The sequence below is a fragment of the Lissotriton helveticus genome, chromosome 11 (genome assembly GCF_964261635.1).
Source record: "Lissotriton helveticus chromosome 11, aLisHel1.1, whole genome shotgun sequence".
Lineage (NCBI taxonomy): Eukaryota > Metazoa > Chordata > Amphibia > Caudata > Salamandridae > Lissotriton > Lissotriton helveticus.
The window spans coordinates 1,118,631,845-1,118,657,381 of NC_136072.1; the positions used below are offsets into that span (position 1 = coordinate 1,118,631,845).

The 25,537-nt window shown below is 44.4% G+C and overlaps 1 pseudogene; it reads right to left on the minus strand.

The window, feature by feature from the left end:
- The window catches only part of LOC144790949 (nicotinamide N-methyltransferase-like), a 140,299-nt pseudogene extending 117,937 nt beyond the window's left edge, over nt 1-22,362 (minus strand).
- Between the last annotated feature and the right edge of the window lie 3,175 nt (nt 22,363-25,537).

Here is a 25,537-nt window from a genome sequence, read left to right on the forward strand (position 1 = left end):
TTGACACCAATGATAACATCATGCAACAGAGTCTATCAGTTTGTTGACCAACATCCAAAAATACATAATACCCTTTTCAAGGTCCAATGACTTCCCAACATTAGGCCTGGGAGAAATTTTGATTTTGACTTGGTAATCTAAGTAATTTCTCGAAATTAGCAAAATTTTGCAACTATGCCTGTTTGCATAATTTTGCGTAATTTCGAGCAAAAATGGTTACCAAGAACACAGGAATAGAGCATCGATGGCTGCTGGGTGCTACTGTTCTTGTTCTGTTACATTTAGTACTATTTTCAAAGGTCATAATTCATCATTAGGTCCATTATGGACTCGATGGTGCATGTTGAGCTAAGAAAAATGCAGGCTAATGCTCCTTGCATAATTCCATGTTATCTCGCAAAGGTTTCCTGTAATTTCACATAATTACGCTACAACAAATTATACGAGCTTTGCACTCCCACTCAACATCTCAAACCATTGAATACACATGTAATGAAGGTCTTAGAAGGTCTTGTGGTGTTAGTGGTGACACAAAAACGTATTCCTGTAAAACTTTAAATACAATGATGGATTGCTTTTATGAAGCCAGTACTTTTTACATACAATGTCTACTTGCATGCCATTTGTAACATCCTTAATTGACAATGTTTGGATACAAGCCAAATAGATAGTTACCCACTTCATGTCTTGATGTGAAGTTTAAATATTTCATTCAATGAAACATATTGTCCGAGGTATGCCTTTTTTTTATTTTTATTTTTTATTGAAAATTCATGGATACAAAAAAAAAACAGATACAGCTTAATAAGGAAAATTTCATTATTTCATCATAATTTTCAATAAGCGTTAAAGCATCATAGGTATATCCAGACATTCCATAAATACATAAATAGATGTTTACATATAAGAATAAATATACCTATAGGGGACTCATCATCAGTTGATTAAAACTGCCCCCCCTCTCTCCAATTTTTAAAGGGGTCCCATATCTTATTCCCAAAATCACGCTTTTTCTTACCCTTATAAAGATATAGAGTAGATTCAATGTTGTGAATACCAAGAAGCCTGCTCAGCCACATTTGGAAGGTAGGGGCATTTGGGTCCTTCCAAGCGGCTGAGAGTAGGATACGTAAAACGGCAGCAGCTAAAAAGATAAAAGCCTCTGTTTCTTTATTCAGGAGGACCGTTTTGCTATCGCTCCCAAGTATCATTATTGTCGGGGATAGGCAGATCTTTAAGCCTAGCAGCCCCTCCAAAAATTTTCTATCTCAGTTTTAATCAGACTAAGCTGCTCGCAGTAAAAGAACATATGTAGTAGGTCTCCTCGGCCTTTCTGGCATCTAGGGCAGTTGCTGTCGATCCTCATGCCCCAATCATGTAGCTTAGATGGTGTGTAATACAGGTTAAAAAGTGTTTTAAAATGCTGAACCTTCAGGTTTGAGGATCGAAGTACCTGCTTATCCAGACTCAAGGCCCTATCGAGATCAGTATCTGGATTTTGGAGTCTAACTGCCCAGGCAGCCACATGTTTCTCAAGATCATCAGGGGATTTTTCAATAAGGGCTTGATATATATTACTAATCCTATCTCCTCCTCTTAACAGATACCCCAGCACAGGGCAATATGATTCGGGCAGGATATCAGAGATAACCGATGTAAGTGTTTGTGAAACCTGGAGGTACTTAAAGATTTGGTCGTTGGGGAGACCGTACTTCTCTTGTAACCAGTTGAAGCTGGCAGTGCTTCCATTCAACATCACATCACCCACCGTCTGAATACCCAGCAGCTCCCAACACTTCCAAGCCCCATCCACACTCAAGTTAGGTATATACCCTGAGTTCCATAGTGGGGTATATAAACTTATCTTAGAGATATGGCACAGTTTCTGCAGATTTTTCCACAAATCCCAGGCGCTTAATGCCGCCTTATATCGGGATTTTTAAAAAAATCTGCGGCTGGTTTTTCTCAACAAAACCTCCACGGCCACCTTTCCCATCAGCAGTTCATAGATTGATGGCAAAACGTATAGGTCTGAGGTAGGATCATATGTATATCTCCCTCTGGATGCTGGCTCGAATAATATAGACATATGAGTTAACAAACCAGCCCAGTGGTAGAATCTGATATTTGGAATTGCCAAACCTCCACGTTCCTGAGGTAGCGTCATAAATTTTAGTGCCCTCCTGGTTTTACCATACTGCCATAAAAAACTGTTAAAGATAGACTCGATCTTTTTTAGCCTCCCTTCCTCAATTAAATATGGTATACATCTAAACAGATAGAGGAGTTTAGGTAGCATGGTCATCTTTAACACGTTAGCTCTCCCAATGAGTGTTAGATGCAATGAGTCCATCCGCTTTAAATCCGATTCGATTTTTTTAAGAAGCGGGAGGTAATTATCTTGTATAATAGAGACAATCTCAGCATTAATTACTACCCCAAGATAAATGGCAGAATCGACATATCTTTGATCGATTTTAACAATCTCCTTAGAACAGATTACCTGGGTCTTTGACTCATTCAGGCGATAACCCGAGAGCATACCGAACTCGCTAACGATCTCTACCAGTATCTGCATAGCCTCAGCTGGCTTTGGTGTAATAACTGCCAGGTCATCGGCATATGCCAATAATTTGCTCGTAAATCCATTAGTTATTGCCGGCTGTATTCCCCCATTCTCAAGGATCTGCCTAACCAGCGGGTCGATATACAGGGCAAACAGGATGGGTGAGCAGGGACAGCCCTGACGGGTGCCCCTGCTTATCCCAATCCTGTCCGAACTTTGGCCCATCAGCTGTATTCGAGCCATTGGGTCACAATACATTGCTTTAATGGCCATCCTGATTTTTGGGCCAAACCCTCTCTCCATCAATACATTCCAAAGGTAAAGCCACCTGACGCGGTCGAATGCTTTTTCTGCGTCAAGGAGGATCATGGCAACTCCCCTCCCCCCAGCAGCATAGGCCTCGAACAGCGAGATTGCTCTTCTAACATGGTCCGACGTTCCTCAACCAGGGACAAACCCATGCTGCCAGGGGGAGACGAGTCCACCAATAACCCTCCCCAACCTCATAGCCAGGATCTTGGCATACAGCTTATTGTCAGAATTAATCAGAGATATAGGTCTATATGACCCTGGGTTTTCCCTCGGCTTTCCTTTTTTATGGAAGACTATGATATTAGTATCTTTCCATGTCTCCGGGATCTTACCCGTACCCATGATGCCGTTAAGTAGATCCACCAGTATTGGGCCCAACTCTCCCGTGAGGCATTTATACATCTCGAGAGGAATGCCATCTGGCCCAGCAGCCTTGCCAGCAGCCAGGTCAGACAGTGCCTCGCGGATCTCATCTCCCGTTATATCCAGCTCCAAGTTTTCTCTCTCTACGGATCCCAGTTTAGGCCCGTTATCCGGATACCCGCCGGTTGTGCATGTCCCACCCATTTCCTCCTTGTACAAGGATTCATAGAAATTAGCAAAGACTGAGAGGATGCCCTGGGGTTCCACCACATCACGTCCATTCTCGCGAATGCTTGTTATTATACTCTTAGTATAATCTTGCCTGATCCTTAGTGCTAATTCCTTACCAGCCTGCTCCCCAGTTTCGTACACCCTCCCCTTGTATGTCCAATATTCTGCTGCCGCCTTTTCTGCAAAGTATTTTTGTAACTCTGCTTTAATAAGGCAGATGTTGGTTTGGCTCTCTCTACCTTCCCTACCTTGGGTTATATCTTGACAGTGTTGTTCTTCTGCCTTACCTAGATCTCCCAGAAGCTTGACCCTGGTGGCTTGTTCGTTTTTCCTGGACTGAGCAGAATAACTAATAACCTCCCCCCTTAACTCTGCTTTGAATGAATCCCACACACAGTTCCTTGATGCACTATATCGATTGGCATCAAAGAATTCGCGGGCCCATTTTTTCATATGTTCGACAAACTGTACATCAGCCAGGAGCTTTCGATTGAATGTCCAGGCCCTACAGTTCCTAGCTAGCCCCATACCTTTGTATATAATTGCCAACGGGTTGTGGTCCGAGAGGACCTTTGGAAGTTTCCTAATACTGATCTTACTAATTTCTGTAGAGGATATTAAGAAATAGTCCAGTTTACTATATCTCTGGTGGGGACAAGAGAAGTATGTATAGCCTGGATCTCTAGGCTCCTTTGCCCCCCAAACATCCATTAAACCATGCAACAACATCATAGAGCGGAGAGCCATGAATACCCTTGGTTTTCTGCCAGCATATGAACTCCCCTCAAAGAGATCCGTGGAGATATTAAAATCACCACAGACCAGTATGGGAATCGGCCAAGATGACAGTTCTTCTTCCAAAATTTAAAAGACCTCTGGGTCATCCTGATTTGAGCCATATATGCCGCAGATAGTAAGACCACACTCCAATTCAACCAGAGCCCATCTACCAAGTGTGTCAGATTTAGCCCGTTTTGCCTTCCCCAGAAAGGATTTCCCCAAAATCACTACCCCCCTTACTGTTGACGTTTGGGTAGAACATGCCAAGATATTGAACCCTCCAACCCTCAGCAGCTGACTCTTTGCCCATGGTAGATGGGTTTCCTGGAGACACAAAATATCTACGGACTCAGTCTTAACAAACTGTGCCAATTTTGATCTCTTCCTCCAATCGTTAAGCCCCCCTATATTTATTGAATATACATTAAGATTTGCCATGCTTATTGCTAAAGAATAGCCTTACTTTCAGCTGAATAACATAATCATACAAAAAAAACCTTTCCAAAGCAAGTTTACCATTTTCCAAAAACACCAAAACTGTAAAAAACATTGTACCACAAATGTTCATTTTTGTCTGCTTTTTTACCCCCCTTACCCTTCCCACCAGTGCCCTCCCAGAGGGACCCTCCCTCTTCCCCCGCCCACTGGAAGCACTCAGACCTTGGTCTGAGCTAATGATGATTGTGTGCAGCAGCCTGGGGCATAGGTGCAGCTATTTCTTAAACCCTCAAGTTCATATGCACCGTATTTTACCATATCTTACCTCCCCCAACCCGTGCCCCCCTGAGAAAAGGAAGAAAATCCCACTGTTGAACCAATCAGTTCGGACAGCCAATGCACCAAACACTCAAAAAAAAGAAATTATTCTAGATTTTAGACACCTTTGCGGAATTAAAGCTCCACGAGTCAGACTATTTGAATCACAGAGAGTCCAGGAACTCCTTCGCCTTAACTTCTGATGAAAAATATATGGTCTTCCCGTCTTTCAGTATCTTAAGCTGCGCTGGATTTACTAAATAAGCCTGGGTGTGCTTGTCCTGAAAGGGCTTAATCAGCTGGTGGAGTCTCCACCGCCTCTCCACTGTCGCGTGACAAAAGTCCGGCCTCACGAAGAAAGAAACCCCCTCACTAGATCTTTTAGCATCGGGGCGGGCCTTTTCCGAAATAATCTGCCGGAGAACAAAGTTACCAAAAAATATTAAGACTGCCCTATGTTTATCATCCCTTCCTGTCCCCCGGCGAGCTCTAAATGGAGTACGATGGATTCTCTGCATTTCCGCAGCCCAGTTCCACTCAGATAGTTCCGGGAATGCTTTTTTGAACAGGTTAATCATGAAGACCCTAATATCTGAGCCCTCTGCCCCTTCCGGAACTCCTAAGACTCGGAGGTTGTTGCGCCTCAACCGGTTCTCCATATCTTCCAGTTTCCACTGGATGTCAACAACCTGAGCACACTGGGATTCTACCTTAGAGGATGCTGCTGCTGCTTCTGCTTCGGTTGCCACAATCCGTTCCTCCAAATTAGTGACTCTGTCCCCCACATTGGTGCAAGCCTTAGAGAGTTTTCTAACAGCCCCCTGCATCTTACGCATTGCTGCCTGTGACTTCCGGGTGTCCTGCCTGGCCTCTTCTCTATGCGTAAGGATGGTCTGATATATGACATCTAGCAGTGGAGGGTACGATGATGATGGGGCCTCAGTATTAGGGTTTCCCTGCAGGGGCGTAGCTGAAGAGTGATCCCAGGTCAGATCCCGCATCTGATGCGACTCTCCCTGGCCACCCGGCCTTCTGGCCGTACTGGGGGGGTCCCGTTCTTAAATCACTATCACTGTCAGAATCCAGATTGCTCCCTTCCTGGGAGCTCCTCTCCTCATCGGACCATTCCGCATCCTCTGTCACCGAGAAGAAGCACTCGCTGCTATCTTTCTCTCTATCTTGCTCCTTACCCCCTTCATCCGTGAGGGTGAGCTGAGCTAATGGGCAACATAGCATGATTTCTTTCTCCTTCCCTTTATCCATGCCCCCTTCAGTCACCAAACATTGTCCCGTGGCCTCCACCAGCTGATCATTCAACGGGTGAGCAGGAGATGACAAAGTCTCAGTGATTCCCCCATTATCTAATGCAACCCCATCAAATTGTTTATCAGCATCTGTACCTGTAACCACCGGGGTCTTTATGGCTGTCTCTTGCTCCCTTGCCTCAGCTTGTTCCTCTGCCTATGCAGCCGTTGGCAATGATACATCTTCATGCCCCTCTACCACATCCAGGGGGGGATAGGGCCACCATTCTCCTTGGGGCTCTGTGCCATTGGCTCCTACACTAGGGGTTGAGGCGTCTCCCCAACCGCGTTCTTCTGGCTTCTTCCCCCGCGAATCAATAGCTCTGAGATAGAGGGGGACTGCCGGGGGTGCTGCGTCAACTGTTTACCTCTCTTGGGTGGCATTGGTGTTTCATCGCCTTCGCCATATTTCAGATCCACAGTAGGCTGAGATGTGTCTTCCAACCCTTGGTGTACAAGCTCTGGGTTTAAAGGTACAGCAGTAGCCGCCTGTGCTACCTGCGCCGCTTGTGCTGTTTGGGCTGCCTGGATTTTCTTTTTTGCTGCAGCTGCTGCTTTAGCTGCTGCAGACGCTGTCGTTTTTGGGGCCATTGCCAGCACGTTAGGAGTAAAGTGTTTCTTCAGCCAAAGAAAATTAATAGGCAAAGAGATTCTGCCTGCTTCTCCGCTGACTTGCACTGCCTGCCTCAGCCTCCGTCGGCAGCTGCCACGCCCCCAATAACGCGGACGATGAACCCAGAGCACCAGCAGCCCGTCCGTGATTGCCGAACGCCTCCACTGGAAGCTCGTCGCTCCGCACCACCAAGGGACGATCAACATCGGCTCTCCTTCTTTTGCGGGAGTCAGCGGGAGTTAACCAGGTAAGCCGCCGCCGCTTCTATGGGGGGGGGGGGGGAATCGGGGGGGGGGGAATCGGGGAGTATTGCTGCACCTTGTCTCGCCCCCCCTCCTCACACAGCCGCCATCTTGCTTCATCCGTCCGAGGTATGTCATAGGCCACAGCACTTGCACAAATATCAACTGGTGAGTGTCATTATCCATATGCTCCTCTCTGCTTTAATATTCACTGTTCCAGTACATGTAGCCTCCCTTGCAATCATTTTGAAGTTTGTTTACTATTTATTGCACTCAGGCAAGACCTGATAAAGGTTGTGTACATCTAATCTAGGTCATCGCTGGACTAGGAAAATCTAATTAGTGTCTCGGCAGGGGAGAATATGCAAAGCCTAGTTTATGGAACTGCCATGGCTTTGGCAGAGGTGGTCAACATATCTAGAAATTAATTTTGGCATTCATAGCAGATACTTTAAATTCACCAATGATTTCGATTTTTGTTAACTGATAGAATGAAAAAAAAGTAGATTTTCTAGCATAGGTGTCAGTAAGCACCATTAGGAATGGTGTATTATAGTTGAAATATGAATAGTAACACCCAATGTTTGCGGTAATCTCAATTTTTTGGCCATCTGGTACCCATGGAGGTCACCAGCTTGTCGCAGGTGAAATGTTGCAGATGGGAATCTAGAGTGCTTATTTCCACACCTCTTGTAATTTCAAATTAATCTGTTTTTGTGCTAATTGTGAAGGCCTTTATGTTGCATTTTGCATCTCTGCACATGGTCCGCAACTTTGCAGGGAAACATCGTTTACAACGCGGTGTTTACACTACACTACCTTAACAACGCTGCCATTACAACGCAAGTCGTTACTACGAGTTGCGCTGGATGGTGCTGTTGGTTAAGGAATATTGTAATTTTATATTCCAACACCTTCCCTACTGTTACGTGGACTGGTGTTGCAATATAAAATTATAATATTACACAATCTGCGCCCACCAAGTCGTTGTAACGACTTGCGTTGTAATGGCAGCGTTGTAAAGTACCGCAATCTAAAAGATCGCGTTGTACTGACATACATCCAACTTTGCATCCTGTCTATGGAGTTGTCAATGTTTGCTTACAATACTGAGCATTTCTTGGGCCGTGTCTTGAATGGTTTTTATGGCGTGTGCTTGCTGAGTATGTTATGTTATGTTATGTTATGTTAACAATGGTTTGTAAAGCGCACTGACACCGGTTGGTTTCCTGGCGCTGTAGAAGACAGAGCACTAGTCAGAGTTTGAAGCCTGCGGAGTTAGTGGTATGCTTGTTGGTAGAGCCAGGTCTTTAAGGATTTCCTAAATGACATGAGATCAGGGCATAGCCGGATCTCAAGGGGAAGGGCATTCCATAGGCGAGGAGTCAGAGTGCCAAATATGCAACCGCCCGAACGTTTGCGTTTAAAAGATGGTGTCTGTAAAAGACATTGATGAGCCGAGCGTAGACTTCGGGATGGGGCATACTTCGTGATAAGTTTTGTGATGAATTTAGGACTTTTGCAGTAGAGCGCTTTACAAATCATACAGCTAACTTTGAAGGTGCAGCGCTGGGCCACAGGGAGCCAGTAAAGTGTCTTCAGAAGGGGGGTGGCTGATTGCCATCTGGACAGGCTCAGAATTAGTCTGGCTGCATGGTTTTGCACCATCTGAAGGCGTTTCAGAAGGAACTGGGGAAGGCCAAGATAGATCGAGTTTGCATATGAGAGATCAAAGTAGCGATCACCACCTGTATCAGGGCTTCCCGGGTCAAAAGGCGGAGAACCTTCCGGATTTTTCTCAGTTGGAAGAGACACTTGGAGACCACCTGACCCACTTGCGTTTTGAGTGAGAGGTCGCTATTTAAGGTGATGCTGAGCGTTTTTGCCGAGGATGAGGTGGTCGGAGCTTGACCCATGTCAGTTGGCCAGTAGTGTGGGCCCCAGTGTTTAACGCTGTCCCCGGTCAAAACCAGCTCGGTTTTTCCTGGGTTCAATTTCAAGTGATTTTGCTTCATCCAAGCTTGGATGAACCTCATTGTTGACTGAAAGAAGAAGATGGAAATATCCGAGTTGTTGATTGGGAATAGGAGCTGTAAATCGTTCGCATAATTGAGCACCGTCACCTGTTTGTCTCTGAGGGCCTAGATTAAGGGGGAGATGTAGAGATTGAACAGGTGGGGTGACAGGGACGATCCCTGAGGTACACAACATGTGATGACCTGCTTGGTGCCAACCAGGTTGTCCAGGCGAACTGCCTGAGAACGGTCTTCTAAGAAGGACTTCAGCCAACAGGCTGCCGTGCCCCGGATGCCAGCCTGGGAGACACAGTCAATCAAGATGGTGTGATCGACCGTGTCGAACGCGGCCGAGAAATCCAGGAGCACTAAAGCCTGCGGGAGGCAGTTGTCGGCACAGTCCCGGAGGGTATCCATTACTGCAACTACCACCGCCTCCATTGAATGGGCTGGGCGAAAGCCCGCCTGATGTACTTCGAGGCAGTTTGATGCCTCTATAAAGTTGGACAGGCAGTTAGCAACATGAGCCTCCAACACCTTTGCTAAGAAGGGGAGAAGGGAGATTGGGCGGTAGTTTGCCTTGCAGGTGGGGTCTGCGCCCGGTTTCTTTAGGAGTGGTATAACTGTTGCTTCTTTGAATGCGAGGGAGACTTGTCCAGTGGCTAATGAATTATTTAGGAGGGTGCAGGCGGGAACCAGAATAACTGATAGGCAGTCTTTCAAAATGTAGGGTGGACATCTATCAGATGGTGCACCTGGTTTTACTCTCACCATAAAGTCCTGAAATTGGTCTAAGGTGATAGGAGTGAAGCTGCTAAGTGAGTCAGTAGTGTTCGGACTAGGAACAGAAAGGGTGGGACTTATGGTTTGTGGAATACTGGCTTTGATGGCAGCAATTTTCTCTGTAAAAAAGACGTTCAATGAGTCGCAGAGGATCTGGGTCGGAGGCAGGCTAGGACGGGCATTGTCAAGATTAGTTAATTCATTGAGAATAGAAAAAATGTCCTTTGATTTATTAGTTGAGTTAATAATGCAGGACGAGAAGTAAGCAGCTTTCGTGGCTAGGATAGATTTCATATAATCCTTCCTGGCTGTGATATATCGAGACTTAGAGTCAGGGGCATAGTTGCGACGCCAGTGGCGCTCTAATTGTCGGAGGGCCAGTTTCTTTGCTTTAAGATCTGGTGAGAACCATTTTTGGGCGTCTGCGCGCCGGGCCAGTTTGGTCATCTTGTATGGGGCATGGATGTCACTGGCTGTTTGCAGCCAGCAAGAGAGGTTATTTTCTGCTGTGTTAATGTCAGGATGATGAGGTGGAATGGAAGTGGCAAGTGTTTGGAGAAATTCCGACCTGTCTAGGGAATTCCATTTCCTGGCTTGTCCACCCATAGCTGTAGCGGTGATCTTTTTAGGGGGGTAGACGAGATTAAATTTGAGAAGAAAATGATCAGACCATAGACATGGGGTATTTACCGGGTTGTAACTAAAAGGGAATTGGACGAGACCTGATCCAAGATGTGAACTTTGCAATGGGTAGGTAAGAGCACATGTTGTTCAAAGTTTAGGTTTGTGAGAAGCTCAGTGAGTTCACGCGACTGAGGGCCTTCCAAAGGGTCATTGAACCAGTAATTGAAGTCCCCAACCCGAAGAATCCTGGCATGGTCAATGGCCAGTATACAAAAGAAGGGGGTTCCCCGTGGGATCCTTAGTGATATAGGCAGGCCATAGGGGGGAAAAAAACCATAATTAGAACAGACGAGAACACCCTGCCTAGGGATATAATGGCCCTTGCTAGAGGGTCCAAATGATATATGAACTGGGGTGATTAAACTAAAGGCTAACACAGTACACAGCAAGCAACATGGTCAATTCAAGTAGGCTCCACCAAAGATGTATTAGGAAAATATATGTTTTTATTTTTCTTGTAATTGATATCACACAATAATTTTTTTTAAAATATAAAAAGATGAGAGATAAATTATCCTTAGGTTTCACATGATATACTTTGGAGCATAAAAAACAGGTCCAGATCTGATAATAAAGTGCAAAAAAGGAATTAATCTCACTACATAGAGACCTACCCAGTAACGACCACACTGCAATCACACTTACACATTCACTCCTATGTTTTCTCACTCTATCTCATTCTATCATTCAACTTTTAATCTTCCATTCATTCTACTAATCCTAGCGTATGCAACACATCAATGTTCACTATGTTCCATGAGTCGGGGTGTTATTTCAGGCAGATGACTTTTACAGCGGTTCCAGAAGTTCTTAGGACAAGGAACCGTGTTCCTGGGGACAAGCGCCGACGCGCGTTTCGGTGATAGGCCAATGAGGCCACACCTTCATCAGGGCTAGGGGCAGTGTACTGGGAGGGACACAGGCATAAACTCTGAAAGAAACATATAAAAGACAACATGGTCTCAGTTTTTCATACTGTATAAATACACACAATATTGACCAAACAAATACATATATCCAACATATACTTTTCCTTGTTCAAAATTCATTTTATCACTTGTAGTTCAGTCATTACGTATAGAGGCGATGTACATGATATTGACCCCTTGCTGCTGCGCAATGTCCAGCCTTGTAAAGACACTCCCATAGTTAGATTCCCTAATTAGTGGAATCTATAGAAGGCATAATGATAGCCTGAGCTAAATGAACCGTTGGTAATATTTTCACTGAACAAATCCTTCATCCATTTCTTTAAACTATACATACACTTTCACTCAAATGACCACCTAACCATATTTATAACATGGGATCTGAGATCCTAAGTGATACTTTTTCTCATAATCATTATGTGATTCTCCCTCGGGAGTACCCTCTGCGCTCACCATTACATATACAGTAAATACAGGACAGTTATTGGCCTTGGCTAATAGATATACACACTAAGTTATTACCTGTAGGTTTATGTATTTTGCAGAAGACCACGAGACTATAATGGGGCTGCTGCACAAGGAGAGGAGTGTATGTCTTTTATACTTCACAGGTCTCCACGGGTATTTGTCCTGGGGAGGAGATAAGGAAAAATTCCTTGTATTTTTAATTATAGATAATGGTGGAGATGGCATACAATCTCTATTTTCGCATTCAGGGCTTCTAAGTTCATTTCCCTTAATCTTAAAATAAGTTGTCAAATCCATACATTGACAGTACCTGTGAGTTCTTGAGACAAAAAGCGCCCGAATATTAAATGAGCGGTGGCAGGGTTTTGTAGTTCTGAGTGGTGATGTTTTTCAATCCGCCTCCTGTGAAAATGAATAACACACGTTTGTTCTAGATCCCTTTTTACTAGAAACACCTGTCGTCCATTGGGTCTATTACACAGTTTTCATTGGTGTACCTGGGTCTATTTATGTTCCAAAGGTATTTTTCAACACGATTCTTAATCGCAAAGTGGTTTGATATAAAAACTCTGTGTATCAGGTAGTTTTGCTCGGCACTCGGGTATACCTCACCGTTTCTGAATGAAAAGGGAAGTAATACAACCACATTATGGTGTCGTGTCCTAGATCTCTTTGATAAAGTAGTCCACAGGGTTATGCAATATACATACCGGGACCATCAGTGTGCACCGCGATAACCCGATTCCTGTCAGATGGGATGACCCTCACTCTGGATCTTGCTAGCTGTTAGCTGAGGAAAAAGGGGGGGGGTTATGTTACCTATTTTCTGCCACCTAGTCCCATCAGAAACTTCCACATAGTGGTTTGGTGATAATTACCTTTCATACACGAATGGATGTATCTCGGGTGGGGTTCCTTCTCGATTTTACCCACTGCCTCGGGAAATGACCGGGCGTAAGGAATCCTATTGGTACAAAACAATAGACGGAACCTATTATGTCTATATGGAGGTAGGATCTAACTCCATCTAATCCCTCGGTAGCAGTTCTAAGGCCCTTACCTTAAAAACGATGCTCGTTTCTTCAGGTGGCGCTCCAAATGGCTGGAACTTCTTTAGAAATCTTAAAGACTTGGTCCGCGTCGCAACTAAAACTCTTTCTAAAATGTTTCACTCCTAGGTTGAGCTATGATTTGGACTATGCACACAGCCAGCGGCTTAAAATATTCAAACCCTTTACCACACTTATAGAGTACAAAAATATACACCCTTATATCTCATTTTGTCTTTCTCATAGTGCAAGGAGGGTGATTTTTATGTTTCGAGCAGGGATTTTACCTGTACAAGCTTTTAAATCAAAATGGACACGCGGAGATCTCTCTCAGCTATGTTTGTTATGTCAAGGGGGTGAGCAGACTGTGGAACACTTACTGTTTATTTGTCCAAACTTTAAAGTAGTAGCTGCTCGTGCACAGTATATTTTGCCGATATATAGATCCTGTAGGTTAGTAAAAGATTCCGAAATATTAATAGCAGGTATTAATCCCCCAAATGAGTTTGTATGTTATAATTTGTACAAATTTTTTAAATTAACACTAGCTTTATATTAATTTGTAATGTACTTTTCTTTTTTTGTTAAATTTTATTACATTTTCTACATTTGTGGTCCTCGGTTGAGTACCTACACAAATAAAATCTTTTTGACTTGACTTTGACTTTGACTTCAGGTGGGGTTCCGCTGACAACACCGGTCAGCCCACTGCCATGAGGACCACCGGGACAGACGAATTCCTGATGGTAGAAATGGCGAAAGGCAGGGCCTGTTATATCCTAAGACAGCAAATGTTCAATGAAATCTAATCTATTAGTAGCCATTACCGCACCCTTACCTTCAAGACGGTGCTTGTATCCTTTAAATGGGGTTCCGCCGACTGGATCAATCGACCTATCCGTGGAGACGGGATTCTCGCCCGTTTCCATTCCGCCCTTGTTTAAATACAGAAAACGTTCGCGCCTCACGGAGAGTGTAGTCAGCTGTGTAGGCGGGTGCGATCATAGAAGACGGACTAATTCCTTCTATCAGGAATCTAGTCGCCATCTTGTGTATACAACTATGTTTACATATGATGTCCAGGCGTACCTCTCTAAGTACAACCCACCGAATAGATGACGGACTGATTCCTTCTGTCGGGACTCAGTGGCCATGTTGTGTAAACTTGCTCACCTTATTATTTATGTATGAAGTAAACGCACACCCATCTTAGTGAGCCCGACCAGAGGGGTAGTCAAATATTAGCGTCGAGTTTTGCTGATTCTAATAAATATCCAGAGCCAAAGCTTTCCTGTGAGAATCCGTTAAGAATACCACTCAAAATTTCACAGATCACACTGAAATATTTTCGGTGCCCTTAGATCTCTGTCATATGTGTCAAAAATGGGCAGGGGCTCCATTTATAAAAATACCTGGTGCCAAGGGCAATCTTCATTTAATCCTCCGTCCATGGCATTCAGAAAAAAGATCCAGAACACCTCCCGTTTTTTACGGAGGCATACTGGGTCAGTTCCTGGGCTTGCTTTTATCTTTTCTAAGATAAACCAGCGGAGTTCCAATTCTTTGTGGTCTTTCTCAAGCCAATGTGCTACCAGGGGGGCGGCTAACTTTTTATTCCTGATGTTAGACTTATGCTCTCCTATCCGTACCCTGCATTCCCTCCCAGTTTCACCAACATAAGGGAGATTGCATGGGCACAGTATGAGATACACGATGTTACTGGTGCGGCAATTGGTCATGGTGGTATTGTGTTTCACTGAAATCGTACGATTCTTGATGCTTACAGTCTCGCCCACAATGGCCAATGGGCAGGCCTGGCATGATCCGCATTTATGGTTGCCATATATTGGTTCCAACCCTGTTACAGCTGTTTGGTTATTTTGCTGGGTATCTTTTATTTTACCCCTAACCAGGTGGTTTCTCAGGTTCGGGTTTTTCCTGAATGCAAAAATTGGGCGCTTCAGATTCGGTTTATCCTTTTCCAAGTTCAGAATATGCCAACTCGAGTTGATGGCTTGTCGGATTCTGTGGTTTATTTCAGAATGACGGGTTACACATACTAGTTGATCAAGTTTGCCAGGCTCTTTTTCCATAAACATGGCTTCTCTGTTGGTATACCTTGCTCGCTTGAAGGACTCTTTGATCAACCTAGGAGGGTAACCTCGAACCCGGAGTTTTTCCTGGAGGATATCTGCTTGGTACAAGAAATCTGATAGGTCCGTACAGTTCCTTCTAATACGAAGGAACTGGCTGTAGGGGATACTATCCCTCTGGCTGCGCCTGGCAAACTTGATCAACTAGTAAACCATAAATGCGGATCATGCCAGGCCTGCCCATTGGCCATTGTGGGCGAGACTGTAAGCATCAAGAATCGTACGATTTCAGTGAAACACAATACCACCATGACCAATTGCCGCACCAGTAACATCGTGTATCTCATACTGTGCCCATGCAATCTCCCTTATGTTGGTGAAACTGGGAGGGAATGCAGGGTACGGATAGGAGAGCATAAGTCTAACATCAGGAATAAAAAGTTAGCCGCCCCCCTGGTAGCACATTGGCTTGAGAAAGACCACAAAGAATTGGAACTCCGCTGGTTTATCTTAGAAAAGATAAAAGCAAGCCCAGGAACTGACCCAGTATGCCTCCGTAAAAAACGGGAGGTGTTCTGGATCTTTTTTCTGAATGCCATGGACGGAGGATTAAATGAAGATTGCCCTTGGCACCAGGTATTTTTATAAATGGAGCCCCTGCCCATTTTTGACACATATGACAGAGATCTAAGGGCACCGAAAATATTTCAGTGTGATCTGTGAAATTTTGAGTGGTATTCTTAACGGATTCTCACAGGAAAGCTTTGGCTCTGGATATTTATTAGAATCAGCAAAACTCGACGCTAATATTTGACTACCCCTCTGGTCGGGCTCACTAAGATGGGTGTGCGTTTACTTCATACATAAATAATAAGGTGAGCAAGTTTACACAACATGGCCACTGAGTCCCGACAGAAGGAATCAGTCCGTCATCTATTCGGTGGGTTGTACTTAGAGAGGTACGCCTGGACATCATATGTAAACATAGTTGTATACACAAGATGGCGACTAGATTCCTGATAGAAGGAATTAGTCCGTCTTCTATGATCGCACCCGCCTACACAGCTGACTACACTCTCCGTGAGGCGCGAACGTTTTCTGTATTTAAACAAGGGCGGAATGGAAACGGGCGAGAATCCCGTCTCCACGGATAGGTCGATTGATCCAGTCGGCGGAACCCCATTTAAAGGATACAAGCACCGTCTTGAAGGTAAGGGTGCGGTAATGGCTACTAATAGATTAGATTTCATTGAACATTTGCTGTCTTAGGATATAACAGGCCCTGCCTTTCGCCATTTCTACCATCAGGAATTCGTCTGTCCCGGTGGTCCTCATGGCAGTGGGCTGACCGGTGTTGTCAGCGGAACCCCACCTGAAGAAACGAGCATCGTTTTTAAGGTAAGGGCCTTAGAACTGCTACCGAGGGATTAGATGGAGTTAGATCCTACCTCCATATAGACATAATAGGTTCCGTCTATTGTTTTGTACCAATAGGATTCCTTACGCCCGGTCATTTCCCGAGGCAGTGGGTAAAATCGAGAAGGAACCCCACCCGAGATACATCCATTCGTGTATGAAAGGTAATTATCACCAAACCACTATGTGGAAGTTTCTGATGGGACTAGGTGGCAGAAAATAGGTAACATAACCCCCCCCCCCTTTTTCCTCAGCTAACAGCTAGCAAGATCCAGAGTGAGGGTCATCCCATCTGACAGGAATCGGGTTATCGCGGTGCACACTGATGGTCCCGGTATGTATATTGCATAACCCTGTGGACTACTTTATCAAAGAGATCTAGGACACGACACCATAATGTGGTTGTATTACTTCCCTTTTCATTCAGAAACGGTGAGGTATACCCGAGTGCCGAGCAAAACTACCTGATACACAGAGTTTTTATATCAAACCACTTTGCGATTAAGAATCGTGTTGAAAAATACCTTTGGAACATAAATAGACCCAGGTACACCAATGAAAACTGTGTAATAGACCCAATGGACGACAGGTGTTTCTAGTAAAAAGGGATCTAGAACAAACGTGTGTTATTCATTTTCACAGGAGGCGGATTGAAAAACATCACCACTCAGAACTACAAAACCCTGCCACCGCTCATTTAATATTCGGGCGCTTTTTGTCTCAAGAACTCACAGGTACTGTCAATGTATGGATTTGACAACTTATTTTAAGATTAAGGGAAATGAACTTAGAAGCCCTGAATGCGAAAATAGAGATTGTATGCCATCTCCACCATTATCTATAATTAAAAATACAAGGAATTTTTCCTTATCTCCTCCCCAGGACAAATACCCGTGGAGACCTGTGAAGTATAAAAGACATACACTCCTCTCCTTGTGCAGCAGCCCCATTATAGTCTCGTGGTCTTCTGCAAAATACATAAACCTACAGGTAATAACTTAGTGTGTATATCTATTAGCCAAGGCCAATAACTGTCCTGTATTTACTGTATATGTAATGGTGAGCGCAGAGGGTACTCCCGAGGGAGAATCACATAATGATTATGAGAAAAAGTATCACTTAGGATCTCAGATCCCATGTTATAAATATGGTTAGGTGGTCATTTGAGTGAAAGTGTATGTATAGTTTAAAGAAATGGATGAAGGATTTGTTCAGTGAAAATATTACCAACGGTTCATTTAGCTCAGGCTATCATTATGCCTTCTATAGATTCCACTAATTAGGGAATCTAACTATGGGAGTGTCTTTACAAGGCTGGACATTGCGCAGCAGCAAGGGGTCAATATCATGTACATCGCCTCTATACGTAATGACTGAACTACAAGTGATAAAATGAATTTTGAACAAGGAAAAGTATATGTTGGATATATGTATTTGTTTGGTCAATATTGTGTGTATTTATACAGTATGAAAAACTGAGACCATGTTGTCTTTTATATGTTTCTTTCAGAGTTTATGCCTGTGTCCCTCCCAGTACACTGCCCCTAGCCCTGATGAAGGTGTGGCCTCATTGGCCTATCACCGAAACGCGCGTCGGCGCTTGTCCCCAGGAACACGGTTCCTTGTCCTAAGAACTTCTGGAACCGCTGTAAAAGTCATCTGCCTGAAATAACACCCCGACTCATGGAACATAGTGAACATTGATGTGTTGCATACGCTAGGATTAGTAGAATGAATGGAAGATTAAAAGTTGAATGATAGAATGAGATAGAGTGAGAAAACATAGGAGTGAATGTGTAAGTGTGATTGCAGTGTGGTCGTTACTGGGTAGGCCTCTATGTAGTGAGATTAATTCCTTTTTTGCACTTTATTATCAGATCTGGACCTGTTTTTTATGCTCCAAAGTATATCATGTGAAACCTAAGGATAATTTATCTCTCATCTTTTTATATTTTTAAAAAAATTATTGTGTGATATCAATTACAAGAAAAATAAAAACATATATTTTCCTAATACATCTTTGGTGGAGCCTACTTGAATTGACCATGTTGCTTGCTGTGTACTGTGTTAGCCTTTAGTTTAATCACCCCAGTTCATATATCATTTGGACCCTCTAGCAAGGGCCATTATATCCCTAGGCAGGGTGTTCTCGTCTGTTCTAATTATGGTCAATGGCCAGGTTGGCGATTTGTTCGCTAAGTGTTAAAGGAAAGGACGGCATATTGTTAGGGGGTCTATACAGGAGGAGACAGGCCATTGTTGTGTAGGAGGTATCAATTTTTAGAACCAAATTTTCAGTGTCTGGAAGGTTAAGGCTAGTCAAGGCGGTGACACCCAGGTCGTGGCGAAAGATAGCCGCCACTCCCCCGCCAGGTTTACCTGAATCACGATCAGCGTGAATAATGCAATAGTTTGGTGGTAGTGCCGCAATTATATCTGGGGCAGAGTCTTGGGTCAACCAAGTCTCGGTAAGTAAAAGGATGTCGGGTTTATCCATATCCAGTAAAAGAAAGAGGTCCAAATTGTGTTTCACCATGGAGCGGGTGTTTAGATAGACTATGGACATGGAATGGGGATGGGAATCAGACGCAGTGTGGCTGGTTAGGCTTGAATTTATCATTGTGGTGGTTTCAGGGGTAAGGGAGCAATTAGCTAAAATTCCCAATCTCTGGGCCCGATTGAGTGTTAGCTCATTCAAGTGGCCCTGACCGTTGTTAATGATCAGCAACTCCTCACGGGAGTAAGTAGTCAGTCCGGCAGCATGGCAGGCCCCAGGGCCCGTCTGGGCGCGGACGGGCGCAGACGGGCTTTCCTTTCGCGCGCCCGCTGTGCCCGTCCGCTGCGCTCCCTGAACGAGGGGGCCATTTTGTACCAGTGAGGGCGGGAGTGGCGGAGCACTGGACAGCTCGCCTGCTGTTCACCCAAGATGGTGGTGGCACCCAAGCAGCGCCTAATCGGCTGCAATGGGCCACGAGAGAGCAAGGGGAGTAGTTGGGCCAATAGTGGAGCAGTCCCCTGTCAGCACGGGGGTGTATAATGTGAATTAATTGAATTCAATGCTTCTCTCTGTTAGTGCTTCACTTTTAGGTGGTACATGTCAGAAAAAGAAAGAGGTAAACGTTGCTCATGTCCTGTGATTTGTCGGTCTGTCATTTGAGGATCTCATTATGGAGGTAAAATTGGGCATTGTCATATTGTCATGTGTTATATTTGACACAACAAAATTTAGCCTAAACACAATTTCTATTTCTGTTGGTCCTAAAACCTTTTGATGTGGTAGCTCTGTCACAAAATTGAAACTAAGCTGGGCAAGCTACGGACTCTGCATTTGTTTTTTATCAATGACATGTTTTTTTACAAAAACCTGTCAATGACAAACGAGATACTTTCAATGTGATCATCATATTGACTCCACCCGAATGATGTACACAAGGCAGGAGCACTTTGGCTGCTTACAATGTATACATGTTGAACCCAGTTATGAAGCCTACCATATTATGAAAGTGAGGATTCATCCATCAAAATGATAATCCTATAAAAATGTGGTGAGCAAGAGGGTAATTGCACTTTGTGTGTTTTCACTATTAAATTAGGGAGGGTGACAATAACCTAAAACATAATCTCCCTTACAACTTAAGTGCAACATTCATCAAATGGTGGACTAATCATCACTTTCATCAGGACCTAGATTTGAATTGGTATGGTAAGTATTTATGTCAGGAAAGATATGTTAAAATAGAATCAAAGGTAGCTTAGTGAGCATTTGGTTTATCTGTGATTGTGAGTAACTGTGTTCATGAACATTGAATGTTGTGTGGTTATTAGGCCCTGTGCACAAACACTTTCCGTTTGTACATGCTCACATTTGAAGTTGACATCTTTTTAAACAGTAATCTTGTAACATATTTTGCTAACACATCCGTATGAAATAGCATATTCATAAAATAAGTGTTTGCATGCATATTTCCTAGCAGGCATATTATCATCTGCTAGAACATGGTCCCTGGTACCCTGTACAAACTGTGGGGCATATTACCAACAACTAGCGATAATTATCGCTATATTGGCTTAGCGGCAATATTTTTATCGCCGTTCTGTGGCGATTTTTATTGTTTAGGAACCTTGCTATTATCAAGGTTTATCTCCCAAGCGATAAAAATCGGCCGAAATGCATGAATATCGCTGAAAAGTCAGCGATATTCATGCATTACCGAGCTAATGCTCTTAGCCATGTTATCCACCTACCATTGGATAACATGGCTAAGAACTGCTCAGGGGCAGGTGTTAGCTTTTGGAGATATTCGCGCTTAGCGCGAATATCTCCAAAAGTTGGTAATGGGAGATAGCGATGTTAGCGACTGTTTCCAGTCGCTAACATCTTGGCACGCCCACTTTGCATGTCATTAGTGATAAATTTCACTGACATGCAAAGCGGGGCCCAAGATGGTTGCTATCTCCTACTAGCTGTCGCTAACTGGTGTTAGCGACAGCTAGGTAATAGAGAGATAATTTTATCTCCGCTTTCTTGGCTTTTAAAGCCAAAAAAGCGGAGATAAATGCCCTTGATAATATGCCCCTGTGTTATTAACTGCTGAATGTTACGGCCAGTTTGTCGTACAATAAACAAGATGCAGCCGGATAAGAGCTCAAGCACTGAATACAGGTAGTATATAAACTGGGCAAGCCTTTACTGAGGCAGAGGAGCATCCCAATAGATTGCTGTGGTCACCCTGTGCCTGAATTCTAGCCCAGTCGACTTTCCGAGATGGATGGCAGACTGCTCTAACATGAGGACTTTCTACTCGATGACACATGCACACCAGTAACTGGGTAGTAAGACCACTCTAAGGTATATGGCAGAACCCCACCCCCATGCTTACTTAGCGTAGGTAGAGCTACGTAAGAGTACAATTATGTGCATTCATATAATCTAATGCAAATGTACAATGGTTTAATTATTCATTCTTTTCACCATTCTTGTTATGCTGGGGACATTGTTTTCCTTCATTCTATTAATTATTGCAGCGCTCATATGTTACACAAGAGTCCACTTGCGTCACTAAATATTGAAACAGCAATTTGTGAACCTTCTTGTGTGCATCTCTTTGGGCATGTCTGAGTTACTAATGAAAGGGTAAGATCTCTTTTCAGGTTTTCCCTGGCTCGATTAGGGTGGTCATCTTCTGAGCCGTCATTAGGTACGGGTCCGGATGTTGCGCTGTGAGCTAGCCAGGAATCGGGTCAACATATTTCGATGGTACGCATAGACCTAGTCCTCATATATTTGAGCCTTACGTTGCCTAAGCAAACAGTCTTACTTCATTAGTAGGAACCGTATAACAAGAAGTCCAAGCATAGTGCATAGTAGATTATTCCTTATTTTTCTAAACTTTCATTTTCTTTAACTTTCCCATTCTATGTCAGCTCCACTCAGTGAGCACTAGCTTCCTGTAAAAGGGATATACAAGAAAAGTTGTAAAAGGAAATCACAGTAGGACAGTCTTAATATACAGCAGACCCCTTACCCACATCCTTGAAGCTCACAAATCATCTTTATTGTCTGACTCCAGTCCAAGGCATCAGGTTCATTATCCAGCCATTTCTGTATCTCCTGAATGGAGTTGTTATCTGAGCAGGCAAAGGTAATCTCATTGAAATATTCACAGATTGGGAGAGCGTAATAGACAACGGGGCGAAAGGAAAGTTTGATCAGTGTTTCTCCTTTAACATCACCTGTGTAGATTAAAAAAAGTTTCATACTTAAGTGAACTGAAAAACTATAACGTCACATGTTTCTTCCTTATTAGGAAACAAGAAATATGGATGCGAGAAAGTGGGTTGTTGGTTGAGGAGGGGTGAGTTCTTCTCAAGCAACGGCCCCAATCCTTGTCAGGGTGAACTAGAAAAATGACCATATTACCTCGGCTTAACCCTTCAGTAGCTTGGATCAAAGGCAGTCACGCTTGACTTAGCTGCACTGTGTAAATTATTCCTGCAGCACTTAATAAGTAATAAAAACGCAACACAAGAAAAATCCCACACCAATTTATAGAAATAGAGTAAAGTTAAAAAAATTATTTGACACCAGCACTATAATCTGTGGAACCGGAGAAATTAATACTTAACATTTTGAGTGAAAAATAGCACTCAAAAATTTAAAGCGCCAATTGCGGACATCTAGGTGTGTTATACCAGATCAATGTTGAAAGGTATGGCCAACTGCAATAGATCACGGCTGGGATTCACAAAATGGATTGTTAGAAGAAATTTCATAGTAAAATACCTGAGAATGTAAAATTCAGAGGAGGAAGGTAGCCAGCGGTGTCTGAGAAGGAGGCATTGTTTTTGGGAGCTGCTGGAGGAGGTCATGGTGAAGATTGATACGTTCGAACTAAGGGGCCTATTAGGATGGCAGGCAGACCCGAGTTCCTCTGCCATCCTCGATCAATCAATCAATCAATCATTTGTAAAGCGCACTACATACCCGCAAGGGTCTCAAGGCACTGGGGGGGGGGGGGCTACTAATCGAACAGCCAGGTCTTGAGTATCCTCCTGAAGATCAGCAGATCTTGGGTCTGTCATAGGCTCAGTGGGATGGTGTTCCATGTCTTGGCGGCGAGGTGGGAGAAGGATCTCCCACCGGTGGTTGTTCTTCGGATGAGCGGGACGGTGGCGAGTGAGAGGTCGGTGGAGCGTAGCTGGCGGTTGGGGATGTAGAGTAGTCAGTTGAGGTAGGCTGGGCCGGTCTTGTGGAGTGCCTTGTGTGCGTGGGTGAGGAGCTTGAAGGATATCCTCTGGTTGACGGGGAGCCAGTGCAGGTTTCTCAAGTTGGGGGTGATGTGGACGTGGCGTGGTATGTCGAGGATCAGTCGTGCTGAGGCGTTTTGGATGCGTTGTAGTCATTTGATGAGCTTGGTCGGGGCTCTGCTGACGAGGGCCTGGGTGACTGTCTTTCTTGTATCTGTCGGGATCCATCTGTAGATCTTGAGGAGCATGCGGAGGGTGTTGAAGCAGGAGGAGGAGACGGTGTTGACTTGCTTGGTCAATGAGAGCGGTGAGTCGAGGATGATTCCCAGTTTGCGTGCGTGGTCCGTGGGTGTCGGGGCTGCCCCCAGTGCCGTCAGCCACCAGAAGTCGTCCCAGGCTGAAGGGTTGGAGCTGAGGATGAGGACCTACGTCTTGGCCGAGTTCAGCTTCAGACGGCTGGTCTTCATCCAGTTGGCAACAGCCTACATTCCTTCCTGGAGGTTGGCTTTGGCAGTGATGGGGTCCTTGGTGAGGGAGAGGATCAGCTGAGTGTCGTCGGCGTAGGAGATTATGTTGAGGTCGTGCTGTCCGGCTACGTGTGCGAGCGGGGCCCTGTAAATGTTGAACAGCGTCGGGCTGAGGGAGGATCCCTGGGGTACGCCGCAGATCCTCACGGTGTTAGGACCGGCCGCCAGACATGCGGCAGTCCCGCACTGCGTATTAGGTTGCGACCACCGCCCTGGGGTTGCATTCCGCATTTTAACATTGCTGCGGGTGCTGCTTGCAGCAGCATCTGCCGCAATGTCAAAATTGCATGCCTGGCATTTCCTTGCACCATGTGGCAGGCACCATGCGGTGCCTGCCACTTGGTGCAGGAAACTGCAGGGTGGTACCATGGGTACCCCCCAAGTGCACCCGACGACCCCCTGGACCCCTCAACGGGCCCCCAAAGCCATTCCCCACCAGCCTTTTCATGGCAGCATCGCCATCATGGAAAGTCCGCTAGCCACATTGTAATATGGCTGGCGTTGCCTGCTAACAGCAAAAAGAGTCGGGATGCACACCATTATTTTTAACTTTTCCAAACTTATCCAATCATGTTGTAAGAGTGCGTGCAGCTTGGTAAAGTGCCTTGCCCTGGTGGCACTAATTGAATTCATTCTGATGTGTGGAGATGAGGCGGATTTCAGCCCCAAACCAATTTGCACTGCAAAAAAGCGCCTACATGGCTGATTTGTTCCACAATTATTCCATCATTTAGTCCTTCTTTTCAAATTCCTCCAAAATTTCACTGATATTCTTTCAATTGTTTATCCAATGCTCTACATGCAGGGTTCATGTGACGTTTTCCCATTTTTCTCATGTAAAAACTGTGCCCATCCAAGCCTCTTGCTTATACACGACAAATGCCAAGGTTCGTTGCAAGCAGTGTTTATTTCTATCCCAATGCATTTCGGGCGGGATACGCCCTTCGTCAGGGGCCACTGTAAATAGTCATAAAAACATAGCTGTGTTACATGGCAGACTGTTACAATTACATTCATGAAATGCAATCGGACATTTAAATAGATTCTGTACTTAAGAAAATCATTCTAAGTTTACTACTGATGCATGTATATTCGTGAAAGCTCAATAATTCCGTTAAGCCATGATTCATTGTTCTCTTAATGCACTTAACAGATTCTTTACAAAGTAATGAATGTGACCTGTATTTAACCTTTACTACAAGCGTGTAATTCACCAAACACCTTCGCGGACGCCACAGTGAAAACTCCTGCTCACTCTCTGTGCCCCATCACTTAAATCTGATTGGTCCTCTACACCTCTCACCCCTGGATACCTCACCATCATTTATTTGTAACATCCCTTAAATCTATAACATTTTCTTGATGTGCACATCCACCAGGTTACTGGCCCAGCACCTAACTTACCATAATACTGAACCTATCCTCAGCATTTGATCCAGTAAATCACTCATACCTTCTGAAGACAAGATTGAAATGAAAGGCTTTAATTCAAGTGGGTTTGAGTTCTTTTGGTGTAATCTCCTACAGCAAGTAAAACTATCTAACTCTCCTTTTAACCCATCCCATACACTATTGTACTGCAAACCAATCCTGTTTAGTGGTCCTTCGTCAAAAGGGTATCTGGTCTTGTGGAACTATCGTCAGCTTCATCCGCCAACT